At 33.3% G+C, this 16,682-nt stretch overlaps 1 protein-coding gene across 2 annotated transcripts in view; it reads left to right on the forward strand.

Moving 5' to 3' along the window:
* VEPH1 (ventricular zone expressed PH domain containing 1) overlaps window positions 1-16,682 on the forward strand; it is a 4,140,519-nt gene that overhangs the window by 807,796 nt on the left and 3,316,041 nt on the right. The gene's annotated exons all lie outside the window — the stretch shown is intronic.

The following is a 16,682-nucleotide window of genomic DNA, read 5'->3' on the forward strand; positions in this document are numbered from 1 at the left end:
CATGCAAAGATGTTAATACTTTTAACCAGAAGGTAGGTATTGAATCTGGGCCTGGGGTTTTCCAGTTAAAGGCTTTTCTTAACTTTGTTTCAATCTCTCTGCCTATTAGTTCATCCCATTTCATATTCTGTACCTTTGAACTTCTTATTCTTTCTTTTACTTCTTCTGTCCATTTAGCATTTGTATTATGTTCCACAGGCTCTTCATAAATACCTCTCCAAAATGTATTTATTTTTTCTTTATTTGATGGTCTTTCAATTCCTTTTACCTTGCTTCTCAATTCTCTATAAAACTTTTTTGGGTCATCAATAAATTGCTTATTGTGTACTTTTCCTTTATCTTTATCTATCTTCTAAGTTTTTCTGCATGTGCTGATATTTCTAGTTTATTATTTGCGATAGTGCATGATAGATCCTGATCTGTTATAATACTGCACATTGCTTTTATCACATCTATCTTTCTGAGTATTTTTTGTTGATCTGTTCCCTCTTCTATACTTTTCTAGCAGTGATACTTTGTTTTAATTGCTTTATAGTTTTCTCTGTTTGATACTTTCATGATGGTATTTGATTTCTCCACTTTCTTTCCCTTACTACTCTGTGTTCTTGTAGTAGAATTTTATCTGTTATCAATTTAGCTGCACAGTAATATATCCTTTTTACTTCTGTTACATTGTATGGATATCTATGTACAGTCCTATTTACTGTGTTCATTTGTTTTATCAAACATATAACTTTTGGGGTTTTATTGACCTTCTGCAGTCTATTTCTTTCATTGATCTTAATATGTCAATCTATCTGTATTAAATCAAGCAACTCTTCTCTTAGCTCATTTTCTTCTAAACTGAGGGCACATTTTTTGTTCTCCATTTTCTGTGGACATTCTATAGAAAGTTCTATAGCATCTTCCTGTGGCACATTTTCTTCAATTTCATCCTGTGTCGTCTGTTGCTCTGAGATCCGCAGATTCTAAAAAACCATTTATTGAGTAACATGCAAGATTAAGCGGTTTCTTCTGAGTGTAATCAGGACTTCATTAGAATCTGATTACTCAATTAAACCCTCACTATTTAAAACTTCCTCACAAATGGTCACATGTTACAATCTAAATAATGGATGCAACACTAATAAGCACACTTTAAAAATGCATTAAAAATCAAAATACACATACATAGTGTAAAATTCCAAGTTGCAATCAGCTAAATGACAAAATAATTTAATGTTTGAGACTGAGAAAATCTGTTTTTGTGTACAATCAATTGCATTATAACTTGCAACTATAGCTAAATTATTAAAAATACAAATTGCATAAGATCTCAGCTTCAAAATACTAGGTATAGATAGTTGATCGTTGGGAACATTTGAGAATTTAATCTAATTTGCCATATAAATTCTCTAGCTCCAATGTTATAATTATAATTCTTTTTCAAACCTTTAGTTTGCTTCCACTATCCCCATTTTATTTGCAGTATCTTTGCCTGATCTGTTTCACATTGTTTCTCTTGCTCCTCATTAATATGATCGGGTGATACCTGTTTCCCCTACAAAGAAAAGTACCTGGTTAGAATAAGTAAGTCTGTACAAATGCCATAGCTATGAAAAAAAATCCAGATGGCATCCAAAAAATCCATAAATGCAAATGCTTAACATGATAGACAACTTCAATCCACCTCACACTACCTATATCATGGCTTGTAATCCTTTCTTTAAATAAAAACTCAGACATCAGTACACCTTAAAATAAGGAGAATTTTTTCTTATAGTGCCGTTTTTAAGTTTAGTGGTCCTTATTCCATTGATACATTATCTCCCAACTGTCTTCTTACATTTTGACTTCTCTTATATCAGACTTAGAAATCTCATCACCTTCATCATTTTCCAAAACTCTTATTCTGATTGGGTACAAAGGTATAAAGCTGGAAGAGGGTGTACCAGACTTCCCTGTCCATTTACCATAATCTAGCTCATCCTGCAAGATCCCCAGGTGGCCCCCAGGCAGACTGAAAAATACATTCTATCCAACTGACCCTGGATTTGGCAGGGGACTTTTCCCCGTGGGATGTTTCTGGTACACCTTCCACTGAAGAAACCTAGGAGGCATTGTCACATGATGAGAAAACATATTAACTGGCTGCTCTCAAATGGAGAAGCAGCGACTGTTCTCAGAAGTCTTACCTGATTACCAAGATCCTCACTGTATCATACAGAGGAAGCCTGCTGATGACTGTAGGTGAGGATGAAGTTAAGACTAACTGATAAATTGTTATGGCATGTTCTGAATTCAGGGCTTCAAGCTTTATGGGGGGGAAAGTCCACATGCCCTGCCTGTTCCTTTGCAATATATGCTCTTATTGCCATACACTATTCAAACAAAACCTTAAAAGTATCTGCTCTGCCTGTAGTTCTTATAAGATATGGTATGGAAGACACCTCCAATATCCAGCTACTCTTTCTGTGTACCATTTCTTTGGTTTCATGGAATTACTGATCCTGTAGTTTTTATATAGGCTCATATCTCCAGATTAAAATTATGTGTAATATTATGCCATTTAATACAATCATATAACATGAATTGTTAGTTGTTTTATAAACTGGGATCATACCTTCTCTCAACCTTCTCTACTTCAAGAAGAAGAGCTGCAACTTGTCCATTCATTCATTTTATTTCAGTCCCTTCATACCTGACATTTCTAGTAAATTGTCATTGTATCCTTGTTCATTTTAACCATGCTCTGCTTCAGCTGATGACCGTCCAAGTGAGCACCTTAAATAGCAACTAATAACACTGCCGACATAGCCAGTCCAGGAATCCCATGTTCCCTCTTTCTGAAAAATCTCACATTACCCCTCTACACAAGTGAGGAAATTCAACAGACACTGCTAACTTTAGACCTAAAGCAATCTTATCCCCCCTCTCCAAAGTACTTTACAAAGGTATTCAAAAACAAGTGTTAATCTATATCCTATATGAAGAACTTTTATTCCCTACACAACACGGCTTTCATTCCTCCCATAGTACTTACACTGCACTTCTAACCTTTATAGATACTATCAGTAAAGCTAGATATAGCAGCAAACTAGTCTCCTTCTTATTTTTAGACGTGTCTACAGTTTTCAACAAAGTTTGTCACAGCAGACTTCTACTACAAATGTCCTCACTAGGTCTATCACCATAAAAGTATCCAGAATCCATCTGCTTGTCCATCACAAAGTAACATTTCACACAACTTTGTTTCCAGCCGGTCATTATGATCCAGTGATCAAAAAACTCCTGTCGATCCACAAATCTATCAAATCTGCTGGGCATTGTTTATACTCGTAGTATGTTACCAAGGATTGGAACTCCTTACCTGTATCCATCAAGTGAATACCCTCCCATCCTTCAAAACAATTCTGAAAGGGGGCATGGCTATGATGTAGACTGGTTGGCAGTATCTTTTCTCAGCTCTGCACTCAAAAGATATTTCTGACAGGAATTTTTAAAAACTAGATATTGTAGACAAACCTATTTTGTTGAATTACTTCTAGTAATATCACTAGAAGTCTACAGTGCAAAAAATTTGGCTTTAAACATTATTTTTCCTGTCAAAAACAAGAAGGAAATGAACTTTTCTAAGCATACCACACAGGACCATACGATGAAAAAGGAGATACAGTCTTTATTAGATGCTATACAAGACTTGTCAGTGAAATTTGACAAAATGAATACCAAACTGGACACTTTTGAGGAGAGATCTACAAAACAAATACAGCAACTACAGGAAATAATGACGCAACAGAAGTCTCAAATAGCTGACATAGAGAGATCCTTAAATGATACTGAGGGCAGATTCTCAGAACAAGATCTTCAGCTACATTTTTTATCACAACAAAATGCTTCATTACAAAATAAAATAGAGGATCTAGAGAACAGGTCCAGACGAAGTAACCTTTGCATCTATGGGCTACCAGAGAAAACAGAGGGAGATAACATGGTGACTTTCCTTACTACCTGGTTACCAGAAGTTTTAAAATTGCCTGAAGCTCTTTCTTATGGAATTGAAAGAGCCCACAGATCCTTAAGAGCTGCTTCATCAACCATCAAATCAAAAAATCACCCAAGATCAATAATAGTAAATTTTTTTCATCATAGGACAAGGAACTTATTTTAAAAACAGCATGGTCAACTTCTCCAGTTAAATACAAAGACAACATAATCAGATTTGATAATGATTATTCTGCTGGAGTTATAACTGCAAGAAAAGAATGTCTCCCTCTGATAAAGGAATTGAAAACTTAAAGTCCACTTGCTGTTCCCTGCAAGAATAAAAATATATTTTACTGAAGGTCCTAAAACGTTTGACACTCTGCAAGCAACAGTTTCTTATCTTTTAGCTAATAAAACCTTGGATAATGTGGAAGAAATGGATTTCTCCCAATTTGGGGTTAAGCGTCACTTAGAAAAAAATGAATGGAGCACTGCTGACAAGAAGAAGAAGAAACGATAAAAGACATGAAAAACACAAACATTATTGTCTTCTATTTGCTCTGTAAGGCAAAAAAGTTATTTGAAAGTATTCATGCTTTACACATGTGTCAGCCTTTGAAACAATATAAATACAAGATAAGCAGGACATTTCATAACTAAATGAAACAACCCTAAAGAAAGCAAGGTAACATATCTTTCTCTATTACAGTGTAAATACTTACAGTCATGATTTTTCTAACTCTAAATGATGTTTAGATAGTTCATTTATAAATTACCTGCCTTTTACTGCTAGTATAGAATATGATGTATTTACACTGACATATTAATGTAGTGTGTTTAAATGAGCATGATTCCTTTTTAAATTATTTACACTAAGCTGCATGAAATATCTAAACTGATGTATTTAATACACATAATAATATATAAAAACTGATAGTAATAACTGTCAAAAAGTGCCTTGAAAAGTAATTATCTATTCCTTGATGCTAAAAGTGCCTTTTTGACTAACAAACAACTGTTTGGCTTGTATATCTGCCCTTAATGTTAAGAAAACTAATAGAAGTTTAATGAGCTGGTGTTCAGTTTAAAAAGCCCTAAAAACTTCACTTACTTTGTTTTGTCTTCCCGCCATGGTCACGAGCTGGGAACTCTTATTTTACCACCCCTGAATGAAGGTTCTTCAGTTAGAATCCATTACAGTGTGTTAAACCTTCTAACAGCACAAAATGAAAGTAAACAGTCATGAGTGATGTCAGCACTAAAACAAGACATTATGGGTGTGGTGTCAGCTCCTAAGCTACTTAAAGTAACCAGCACACTATTTATGAGATGGCAAAGTGCTTTTACAGTTTTAACAAATATTAAAAGTACACTGAAGTACCTAATGAATTTAGAGGGTATCAACACATACATGACGTTTTATTATATTGTAATATTTGTTATTCATTTTGAATTGTACACATAAACAGCACACAAAGCTTAAAAAGAAGTATATCACTTGGAAGAAACTGCATGAATAGTTAACACATACAGACTTTACTATAATCTTTTCTGATAAGATCACCCACATAAATTACTATAATTTAACTTAATTTTATAAAAATTTAATATATTTAAGTCCTTGACTGGAACTATATAACATATTTGTAAACACACTGCAGCTAATGTACTCAACCTTAAGGATAGTAAGTCAATTAAGGTTCATGAATGTAGCTATGTGTTATTAGGCATTTTAAGGGTAAAAAGGAGTTGCTGTTTAATTATCAAGATAATCTGTAAATATTAAATTGTTCAAGTAGCACAATCATTAAGCAGTAATGAGCAAGACAAAATCTCAGCCTTGCTTATGATATTGTTATATGTATATATATATATATATATATATATATATATATATATATATATATATAGGAAAGAACTGCTGAATTATAAGTATGCTTTTATTAAAGGCAAGTTATATTAATATCGAACATCCTCACTGAAGATGAATGGTTGTGTAGAGACACAGTAACTCCCATTATATAACCAAGGCTAAAGAGATTGTCTTGTATGTCTAAATTGATCAGCCTTGAACCTTAGATTGCAAATAGACATGCAACATACTTTTACTTATAATACGGAATATATATATTATATAACATCACAAACGCTAAAGCCATTGTCAGCTACATCTCATATCAATAAGCATTAAAATATGATTTGAATAGCATAGGCATTTACTAACATATTGCTGTTGGTACCTGATATGCATACAAGTAACAGGTCTAATTTCTGTCTATGAAAGTAAATACCAGGCTGTGTGCATTTGTTAATTATGAAACAAGAGCGTGCTATCTATTCTTTTTAATATCCTATAGGTATGTACTTGTTAGAGACACACACATGCTGCAAAGCTGCTAGTTATTTCATATTCATTAGTATATTTCTGACTGCAGTGCTATAAATATATGGTGTGGACCACTTGAGTTGAGAAAATGTCTCTATATTGGGCATGTTCTCTGTTTGAATGTTGTATATTATCTATAATATGATATGGAGTACCCTCACTAAATTCAAAGAAGCCACAATAGAAACAAATATTTATTAAAAATGGAGAATAGAAGGATGAAGAGAAAAATGAAGGAAAATGGTTGATGGTCATATAAGGTTATCTTTTTCTGTGTATGTAAAAGAGTTGACAGTAATAAGTACCAAACAATTGTGTTATAGCATATTTAAAGCCTACTTTGCTTCTCATATTTTCCAACCTTACAGTTATAACGCTGCAGATAAATCCTGTAATATCATAAGGAGTATGAGTTGCTATTTGACATATGTGGTACACTAGCGATGAAATATGCCAGTGGCACTAATAAATATATAGGAATTGCTAAGACATATAGTCTTAAACTATATAATACCAATGCCAAAAACAAATTAGTAGCATTCATACCACTAAAATATGACTTTTTGAATTAAAAGAAAACTGTAAGATTACTGATAAATGACAATACAAATGTAACATTATATTCATTGTTACGGATACTTTCTGATTTAATCAACTTGTGGCATGGTTAACTGATGCATATAATGCTTAACATTTTTTTATGTATGTATGCATATATGTGTTTATGTATGTATGTGTGTGTATATATATATATATATATATATATATATATATGTGTGTGTGTGTGTGTATGTATGTATATGTATATATGTGTATATATATATATATATATATATATATATGTATATATATATATATATATATATATATATATATATATATATATATATGTAGACCATTACAATAAATTTGATACCTATGAATGCCACTTACACTATAAGGGAGATAGACAGCAAGCATATTATTTTTAAGATGCATAACCGTTATTACTACACAAAAGATATATTAAAATAAAAGATTTTCCTTTACAATTTAAACAAAACTAAATAGTTAAGTATTAAATCTATGTATAGTTGTGTTGCCTTAGTGTTTTATAAAATATTAAAAATAGATAAAGACTGTATTTAAGTAATCTGTAAAGACAGATACATGTATACTTAAAAGATATATAAGATACTTTTCATTATAAAACTACCATATGGCGGGGCCGGGGGAGGATGCTGAAATGCAGACTTAGAGAGATCGCTTGAATGATTAGATCATTCAAGGATGAGATGTTTTTTCAAATGGAGGGGTTTGGTGGTTGTTTATCTTATATTGTTCTCAGTTATGATCTTGTAATTTACTTTTATTGGGTGTCTATAATCTATTGTAATACTGTTGGAAGAAGAAAGAACAAGTCATTTTCTTCATGTACACACATCTACACATTGGTACGAGTATATGAATATGGATAAAAGCAAAGCTAATATAAATCCAATTGCAAAATGTATATCTGTTAATGTAAATGGTTTAAATAATAGCTGCAAAAGGGGAAGTCTTTATAGATATTAAGGAATTTTATATTAAAGTGACACAAACATTTCTAGATATCAATCTTACAAAAGATGTATCTGAAATATATATATGGGACGCATTGAAAGCATACCTATATGGAAAAGCGGTGGGATGGTATAAAAATAAACAAAAACAGTGGAATAAGGAATTAATGCAATTACAGTCAAAAGTAGATAATTTAAAGCTTGATATTCAAAATGGAAACACCAACTTAATAAAAGATCTAGAAGATACTAATAAAAAATACTCAGAGACGCTATACCACAAAACAATGATCAACTTAGAAAAAAATAAACTATGTTACTATTCAATGAACCCTAAAAACCAATGAAGAATAGCAAATAGGACTAAAAAGAGTATTAAAACAAATCAAATCAAGGAAATACATAATATAGAAACCAAAAAGAAAGTATCTGATTTAGAAGGAATATTAGAAGATTTTAGGCTATTTTTTCATAAACTTAATAATCAAAATGAGAAAACAGAAACACATTCAGCATTGAAAGCTTTTCTCAAAAACAATGTTAAAGTTAGGTTATTAGAGGAGCAGGTACAACTAATAGATAAACAAATAACAATGACAGAACTTAAAGCTGAAGTAAATAAGCTAAAATTAAACAAAGCTCCAGGTATAGTTAATATCACCCCAGAAATGTTTAAATTACTATCAAATGAGGCTTTGCTGTTGTTATTGAATGTCTTTACATCAGTTACAGATGGTAAAGACATTCCTCCTTCTTGGAAGTGCACATTAATATCACCAATTCTGAAAGAAAATAAATATCCCAGTGAATGTTCATCATACAGTCCCATTTCACTTCTTAATATAGATTATAAAATTTTTATGGCAATACATGCTGCTCGAATAAAACAATTACTACCACTTTTGATAGAGGAGGATCAAACAGGTTTTATAAAAGATAGGAACACTTATAACAACATCAAAAGAATTCTTTCCTTAATTGATTATATAAATGTCACAAAAAACAAAATGAATGTTATTAGCTTAGACATAAATAGCGCATTTGATTCAGTGAACTGGGATTATCTGTGGTTAGTTTTAGAAGAATATGGCTTCTCAAACAACTTCACTTTGTTAATAAAATCATTATATGAAAAATCATTGGCTTATATAAAACTGGGATCTTGTCTGTCTAAATCTATTCAAATAACTAAGGGCACAAAACAAGACTGCCCTCTTTCTCCGTTATTGTTTGCGCTAGTCATTGAACCCTTAGCAAATAATATACGTATGGATAAAAATATTGAAGGAATACAACTAGACAACAGCCTAGAGCTTAAAATTCAACTTTTTGCTGATGATATTTTAATTACCTTAAAAAATAATAATAGCAGTTTAAAAGCATTATGGGACTCAATTCAAAACTTTCAAAACTTTTCAAGTCTTAAATTTAATGAGAACAAAACAAATGTATTGCTTATAAATGCTAATAAAAAAGATCTAAATAAAGAATACCATAAATATATCTCTACCAATATTATAATTAAATACTTGGGAATTATAATAACTAACAACCTAGATACTACAATTGAAACAAATTATAAAGAGACCTTAAATAATATTAAAAATCTAATACAAAGATGGAATAAATTCTTCTTTTCAATGGAAGAAAGGCTTTATATAATTAAAATGATCATATTTCCAAAAATTCTTTATGTCATACAAGCTTGTTCTTTGCCACCAGCTAAATTGCACCTAAAACAATTAAATGATTTAATGGTAAGATTCCTATGGTATCCAAAAAAACAAGGATAGCTATGAAGTATCATCTAGATGATTGGGATATAGGTGGCATAGGTTTACCAGACATAGAAATATATTTGCATTCATCCATTATTAAAACAATGTCATTATGGCTAAATACAAAATATACATCAAAATGGAAGCTAGTTCATGAGAGAATCTGGTTAAAATCAGGATTTGTAGTAGCAAATAAGTATACAGATTTCATACCAAACAATTTTCTATGGCTGATGAAGGAATATATGATGATACATAAGAATAAAAATATAAGTTCCAAATACATTACTTATACATTAAAAATTTTCCAAAATCTTATTAATAGCAATCCTGATATTAAAGCATGGTTATTTCTTTTATATCCAGTAGCGTACACACAAGGTAATATAATAACATTTAATATGGAAGTAGTCAACATGCTTAAAGAAAAGGGATTAATATATTGGCATCAATTGCTAAACTCTGGAAAACCTCTGACAATAGACCAGATTAAACAGAAATTAAAATATGGAAGATAGTTCGTGGTTACATGTACAAGAATTAAGACAGTATATATTAAGCAAACAAGAAACAATGCAACCATCAATAAGACAAAATGTTCCTAACCTTATAGAACATATAATATTACTAATGAATCAACCCATTACTGGAAAGGGATACTTATCATCTATTTATAAAACAAAGAAAAAAATAAAAATGCATAATAATGACAAAATATGGAATTATTATAGATCAGTTAATGGACATGTGCCAAATGGGGTCTACTTTAGTTGACCGAAACGCCAGTTCGCCAACACGCAAAGCACCGAGACCAAACAACCGAAAACACACAATACCAACAACTCACAAAACCGAACACCATTACACCGACACACAAAACGTAAACTACACATTACACACAATAACATATCCAATAACCTTAACCCAAACCCTAACCCTAAGGTCCGACACTACCGCACACTTACCCTACCCGCACCCTAACCCTAACTCACTTAACCCACCCCTAAACCTAAAGTCCATCACTATTGCACACTCACCCTACCTGCACCCTAACCCTAACTCACTTAACCCACCCAAAAACATAAAGCCCGTCACTATCGCACACTCACCCTACCGCACCCTAACCCTAACTCACATAACCCGCCTCTAAACTATACTCCGTCACTATCACACACTTACCTTACCCGAACCCTAAGTCCGACACTACCGTACACTCACCTTTCCCACACCCAAACCCTAAATCCCTCACTATCGCACACTTACCTGTCCACTCCCTAACCCTAAATCCCTCACTATTGCACACTTACTGAGTCACGCTCACACATTCCCCATGTCGGTCTTTCGGCTGTCGGGATTTCACCTTGTCGATCACCTTCATTTTCGGTGGTTTGGTCTTGGTCTTCTGCGTGTCGGCAAAGTGGCGTCTCGGTCAACTCAAATAGACCCACCAAATGACAGAGATAAAAAACTAATTTTTCTCTCTTCAAAGCAGACATCACTTTCATTACTTTGGAGACTTTTTACATGGCAATTCATACACAGATCTTATGTAACCCCATACATACACACACACATACACACACACACACACACACACACACACACACACACATATATATATATATATATATATATATATATATATATATGTATATATATTATTTTCCAAATAAAGGGCAAAATGGTCAAACAGACAAACCATTCAGAAAAAAGATACAGCTAAGACAGAATATTTGCTGCGTATTGCCTTATTCCTCCTATAGTGGAGGCCCATGTGATACATGCAAATGACCTCCTAAGGACATACCAGTGTTTCAAGCTATATGATTTTTGAATACCCATGACTGTTTGCTTTTTAATTCTTTTTTGGTACATTCAGACCAATAAAGCCAAACTCCATTAGCTGTAGCCATGCTGTGTTTTGTCTTTTCCGTATTTCTTCAGTACAATGCACTTGTGCTGTAGTTAAGTGATGTGTTTAAGGTTATATAGCAGCTAGAAATAATGGAGATGGAAGGAATCAAACCCTATACTTTGATGTTTAAGAAATACGATTTTAACAATTCAGAGCCCTAATTTTTAAAGCTAACTACTAACAAAACTCTCCTTTTTTGTATTTTTAATTAGATTTAAAATTGCAAATAACATATTACTGAACTTATGCAAAACTCTGAATAAAATTTGTAATGCTAGAAAAATATTTTTTGTGAAATTCACACAAATGCACATGTATAAAACAATTTGGCTATGACCACAATATACCATTTTAGTTGCAACAGTCTTAACCCATTGGAAAGTCATTGTGATTTAACAATATACATTACTTGCTTTTCTTTTTATGAATACAAGTTTTTATGTAGCTTACAAAATATCCAGTTTTTAATATTTCTGCTAAATCAGCTGATATTTTTGAACTGCCTCAAAAATATGTTATAGGTTCACATATTAGTACTAGGCTAGCCATCCTTGTGGACCATTTTAAGCCTAGTCAATTACCTCATGTGACAATTAAACCCTGCACCTTGGGTTTATAAGGTAAACACTCTAACAATATGCAAACCACCCTGTCTAAATAGTTAAACCAGCAACAGGTTCATAGTTACTAGGCATCTCATTCAAAAGAAGACACACTCAGGACTACCCCCCCCCCTTAAAGGACACTGCAGTATCAACATTCCATCTACACAGTGTAGGAGTAGAACTCATAGCCTGCACCTAAGACAAGTATGCTACCTGTTGTGCTACTAACACTGCTAAATGTTAGTTACAGTAAGTACTAGTTTCTTTCTTCATGCTATTCTTCTTCGACTTCAGCTACTATTTATTAAATATCTTTCAGACTTGGACATTTTAAGTTTTTCTGCTGCCTTCCTGTTTTTATAATATGCACATACCCTAGGATGTGCTGTCAGTCTTACTGTTAATAGTGTGTTCATGGATGAGCACTATGATAGCTGTCCTTATTCACCACTTTAAGCCTAACTAACCTCCCTCAAAGTCGAGAATCAAACCTTGTAGCTTGTGAATGCAAGGTAAACACCTTAACCATCATACCAACCCGCAACCTGACAAAAACTCTTATTTATCTTTTGCTTACTGGGTTAATCCCACTAGGTTAGTAGCCTCTTTTCAAGGGACACCCAAGGTGGTATTTATACAATGAGGGGAAATTTGGCCAGGGCAGTGGAGAAGTTTCCCATCTCTTTTCAATATGTGTCATGGGATCTTTTGCATCCACTTGAAAAATACCAATTGAAGCAGATGGGGGGGGAAGTTTTTTTAAGCTCTTAATAAATTAACCTTTACATAAGAAGTCACTGGGATATATTTAAGCAACAATCCATGACTGTGTGCAGGTATATTAGGATTTACCCACAGTTAGTGTAGTTTGATCATGAGGGTAAAGCCCGAGTGATCAAACAAAGCCAGCTGTTGGTAAATTCTGATATGCCCACAAACAGGAGCAGATTATTGTTATTATACAATTACAATGTTTAAGAAAGGAATTGCTTCTCTTTAAATAATATATTTGTATAAGGACACTTCAGTCTTCTTACACATTGTTATTCCTATACTGATGTACTTACATTCTCACAGCATATCAGTGCAGGAGAAGTAATGGAGAAAACAGAATCTCCATTGCTGTTTTTTAATAATTAAAAAAAAATAGAGATTTACGAGGGACAGCACATACGTATACGGAAAACCATATAGGTTTCTGTCTGTTTACATTTGCAGAATGTATCTGATTTGTTATATTTTGCTCTGTCCCCTAGCATATGCTAATAGAAAGTCTGGCTTCTCAATGGGACTTCAAGGGCTAAACTTTTATTAATTGATATATGCTTGAATTACAATGTGCATGCTCGTTGGACTATCCAGTCATAGTGGTCATTTTAAATAGTAATGAGCCTTTATTGTATAATTGTGTAATACTTACCTGTTATCAGAAGAGAGAAAAAGTAAATGTAAAACCAGTTTATATATATATATATATATATATATATATATATATATATATATATATATTTATTTATACTGTGTGTGTGTGTGTGTGTGTATATATATATATATATATATATATATATATATATAGTTTTCTTTTTATAAGGTATTGAAATTATTTTTTAAAATGTCCAGGACTTTAAATCTTTTACAAACTTATTCAGTTGAAATGATTTTAATACTGCAGTAATATAATAACTCTAAGCTATGGCTTTATCAGATACCTATCACATTATGCCTGCTGAACAACTCAGATTTTATTATGCCTGATAATTGGAGTCTATTTAATCATAACTAGCTTTTGTTACATTTGCATAATGAATCTTATATAAACATATATTGTTTTATAAGAAAGATAAAAATAGTGTCTTGGTTTGTAAAGCATTAAGACAAGAGGCCATGTTCAACTACCTGCCATGACCATGGTACAGGAATCAGGGTGAGGGGGGACATTAGACACCAGGGATACATTCAAGTGCCTTAATGTCACAATCATCAGTATGGGAATTGGATGATTGGGGGAGGCAATAAACACCAGTAATTACCCTAAATGTAAGTGTCATAACTTCATCAACAGCAGTAGTGAGATCAGGGAGTGGGATGAAGCACTAGAACCTCATTTAGAATCACTGGTGGAGATCAAGGATGACTTGAGATACTTTGACATTAGGGGACAGAGCTGTTGAAGGGACTGCTGTTGAAAAAGGGGTAGACATGCTCCATGCAAGGCCCATTGCTTACCACCCCCTTGGGATGTAGTTGATATGCATAGGGGAAGTAGTTCATCCATAAAGAGGAAAGCTCTGAATCCAAGAGGGCTGCTGGTACAACTGCCAGTCCTCAGTCCTTACCCATGGAGGAATTAGCGTGTCATGTGGCTGTCCTCAGATAATGGGATAATTAAATGGGTGAGAAGGAGAGAGGCTCAATGGACACCGGGAATCAGTAGTCACAAACAGCATAAACCAAAAAAAAAAAAAAAAGAGATTATAGCCAATTTAGTAGATGTGGATTCATTCAGTGAAAGAAGTCCTGATATCACCAAATGCTGGCTTTGTTTTCAAGGAGTGGAACCTAATAATAATGTTCAGAAGGATAGCACTGCATTATTTAACACATAAAAGCCTTTGATATGATGAGCTAGAGGTACCTAGAGAGGTGTTTTGAGAGAAATTGGCTTTGAGGAGAAGTTTAGTATGGCATCAATGGTTTTAAATAGCAGACCAAAGTTAACAGTTCTGATTAATGGTCTTTTCGAACTGATATAGGTGCAGAAAAACACCAGATAAGGATATCCATTGTTATGAGTCTTATAGCTGCTAGGGACTCAAGTTGTAGTGCAGGAAAATAGGTGCATCTTGAGCAGGGGAGTGAATAAAAAAAAAAAAAACTAAAGCTTTTCTTGTTTGCTGAAAGCTACATAGCTTTCAAACATGGAGAGACGGCTGACTGAGATTTGAAGAGTGTTTATGAATTTTCAGGAGTTCAGCTTAAAAGCAAGTTATTTTTTTTTATTTTTTTTTACAATCATCTTGATCAAATTGGTATTAATAATGCTAAAGAAAGGCAGCAACGTATTTACAGGTTTATGTGTTGCCCTCTCTGAGTGAGACTATTAGGAAACAATGAAAACTGTATCTGGTAAGATCAATAGCCTACATAATACATGGGTATGTATGACTGTTTTGGGTTTCAGGCAGGCTTATTGTGATTAGGATAGTGGTTCTTCTGCACATCATACATAGGCTCCACCATGTAATTGTGCACACTGGTGATCTCCTTATTCAAGTAACCTATTGTCTTTGCTTAACTTATATGGGAAGATAAAAGAATATTAGGATTAGGAGTACAGAGGTTAATGAGGGGATGGAAGTTTCCACAAATTGAACAATCTGTGAACAACAGAGTCTGTGTATGTACCTTTAAGAAGCATTTCCAGGTGTAAGCACATGCATATAAATAGCGAGCACGTACAGGCAGCAGTGCCATTTTGAGAGAACGGCCAGAGTGTTAACATGTATGGGTGCGGTAGTCAGTCTGTTTATAACTTTATTAAAGTTTAAGTTACACAGACTCATTCCTAATGTGATTGTGTGTAATAAAGCTGCTTTAACTGAACCCACAACCTCTTGTCTGTTTTATCCTGACTTGATGAGCAACATGGTGTCAGAACCAGGATTAAGAGAGCAACTTCTTCAAGCCATGAGGTACAGAGTTGAAGGTGAAAGCAGATTAAATTGGTTGAGTGAAATGGAGCTCAGACCAACAGAAAAGGCCAGAAATGAACTGAACTTAAGGTAACAAAAAACTTGCACAAATTATTTATTTGGCACAGAAAATGAAATGGAGCATTTGTAAGGCACAAAACACACTATTAATCTAATGAGTAGCACAAAACATATTATTAATCAAACGAATGGCAGGGAACACATTATTATTTAAATGAGATGTTTGAAACTACAATAGTTGATAAAACTAGTACTGATGCTCACACGGGGCTCCGAATTACTTTTGGTTTGCATAATGAGCATGTTTGAAGTAAAATGGGCACAAAAAAATGTAATGAGTATGATAAGAGATTAAAAGGCATAACGGGTGCAATAAAAGGGCAAATTAAGCTTAAAGAGCAAGGCGACTGCATGTGTTTTAGTAAAAGACTGTGTGTGGGCACAAACTACTATTTCACATTGACCGAAGCCAATCAAAGCATAATTAGAATTGTTCAAAGCATCTCAGTGTGTGCAAAGTGTTTGCAGAGTGTGCACTTTACTACTGTGCATTTATTTCAAAGAGTTTGCTGTGTGCAAAGTACAGTTATATTGCAAAGTGCAGTCAAAGTACAGCCATTTTGGAAAGTTTCTTGTGCTGTGTGCATTTATTCACAGAGTGCTGCCATTTGTATGTGTTTCTTACACTGTACAGTTAGTTTGGAAAGTGCAGCTACTTTGAAAGGTACTTGTTCTCTGTACAGTTTATTTGCAAAGTGCATTCATCTCACTTTTTCTG

This window comes from Protopterus annectens, chromosome 4.part1, assembly GCF_019279795.1.
Source record: "Protopterus annectens isolate FY-2018-M chromosome 4.part1, PAN1.0, whole genome shotgun sequence".
Lineage (NCBI taxonomy): Eukaryota > Metazoa > Chordata > Ceratodontiformes > Protopteridae > Protopterus > Protopterus annectens.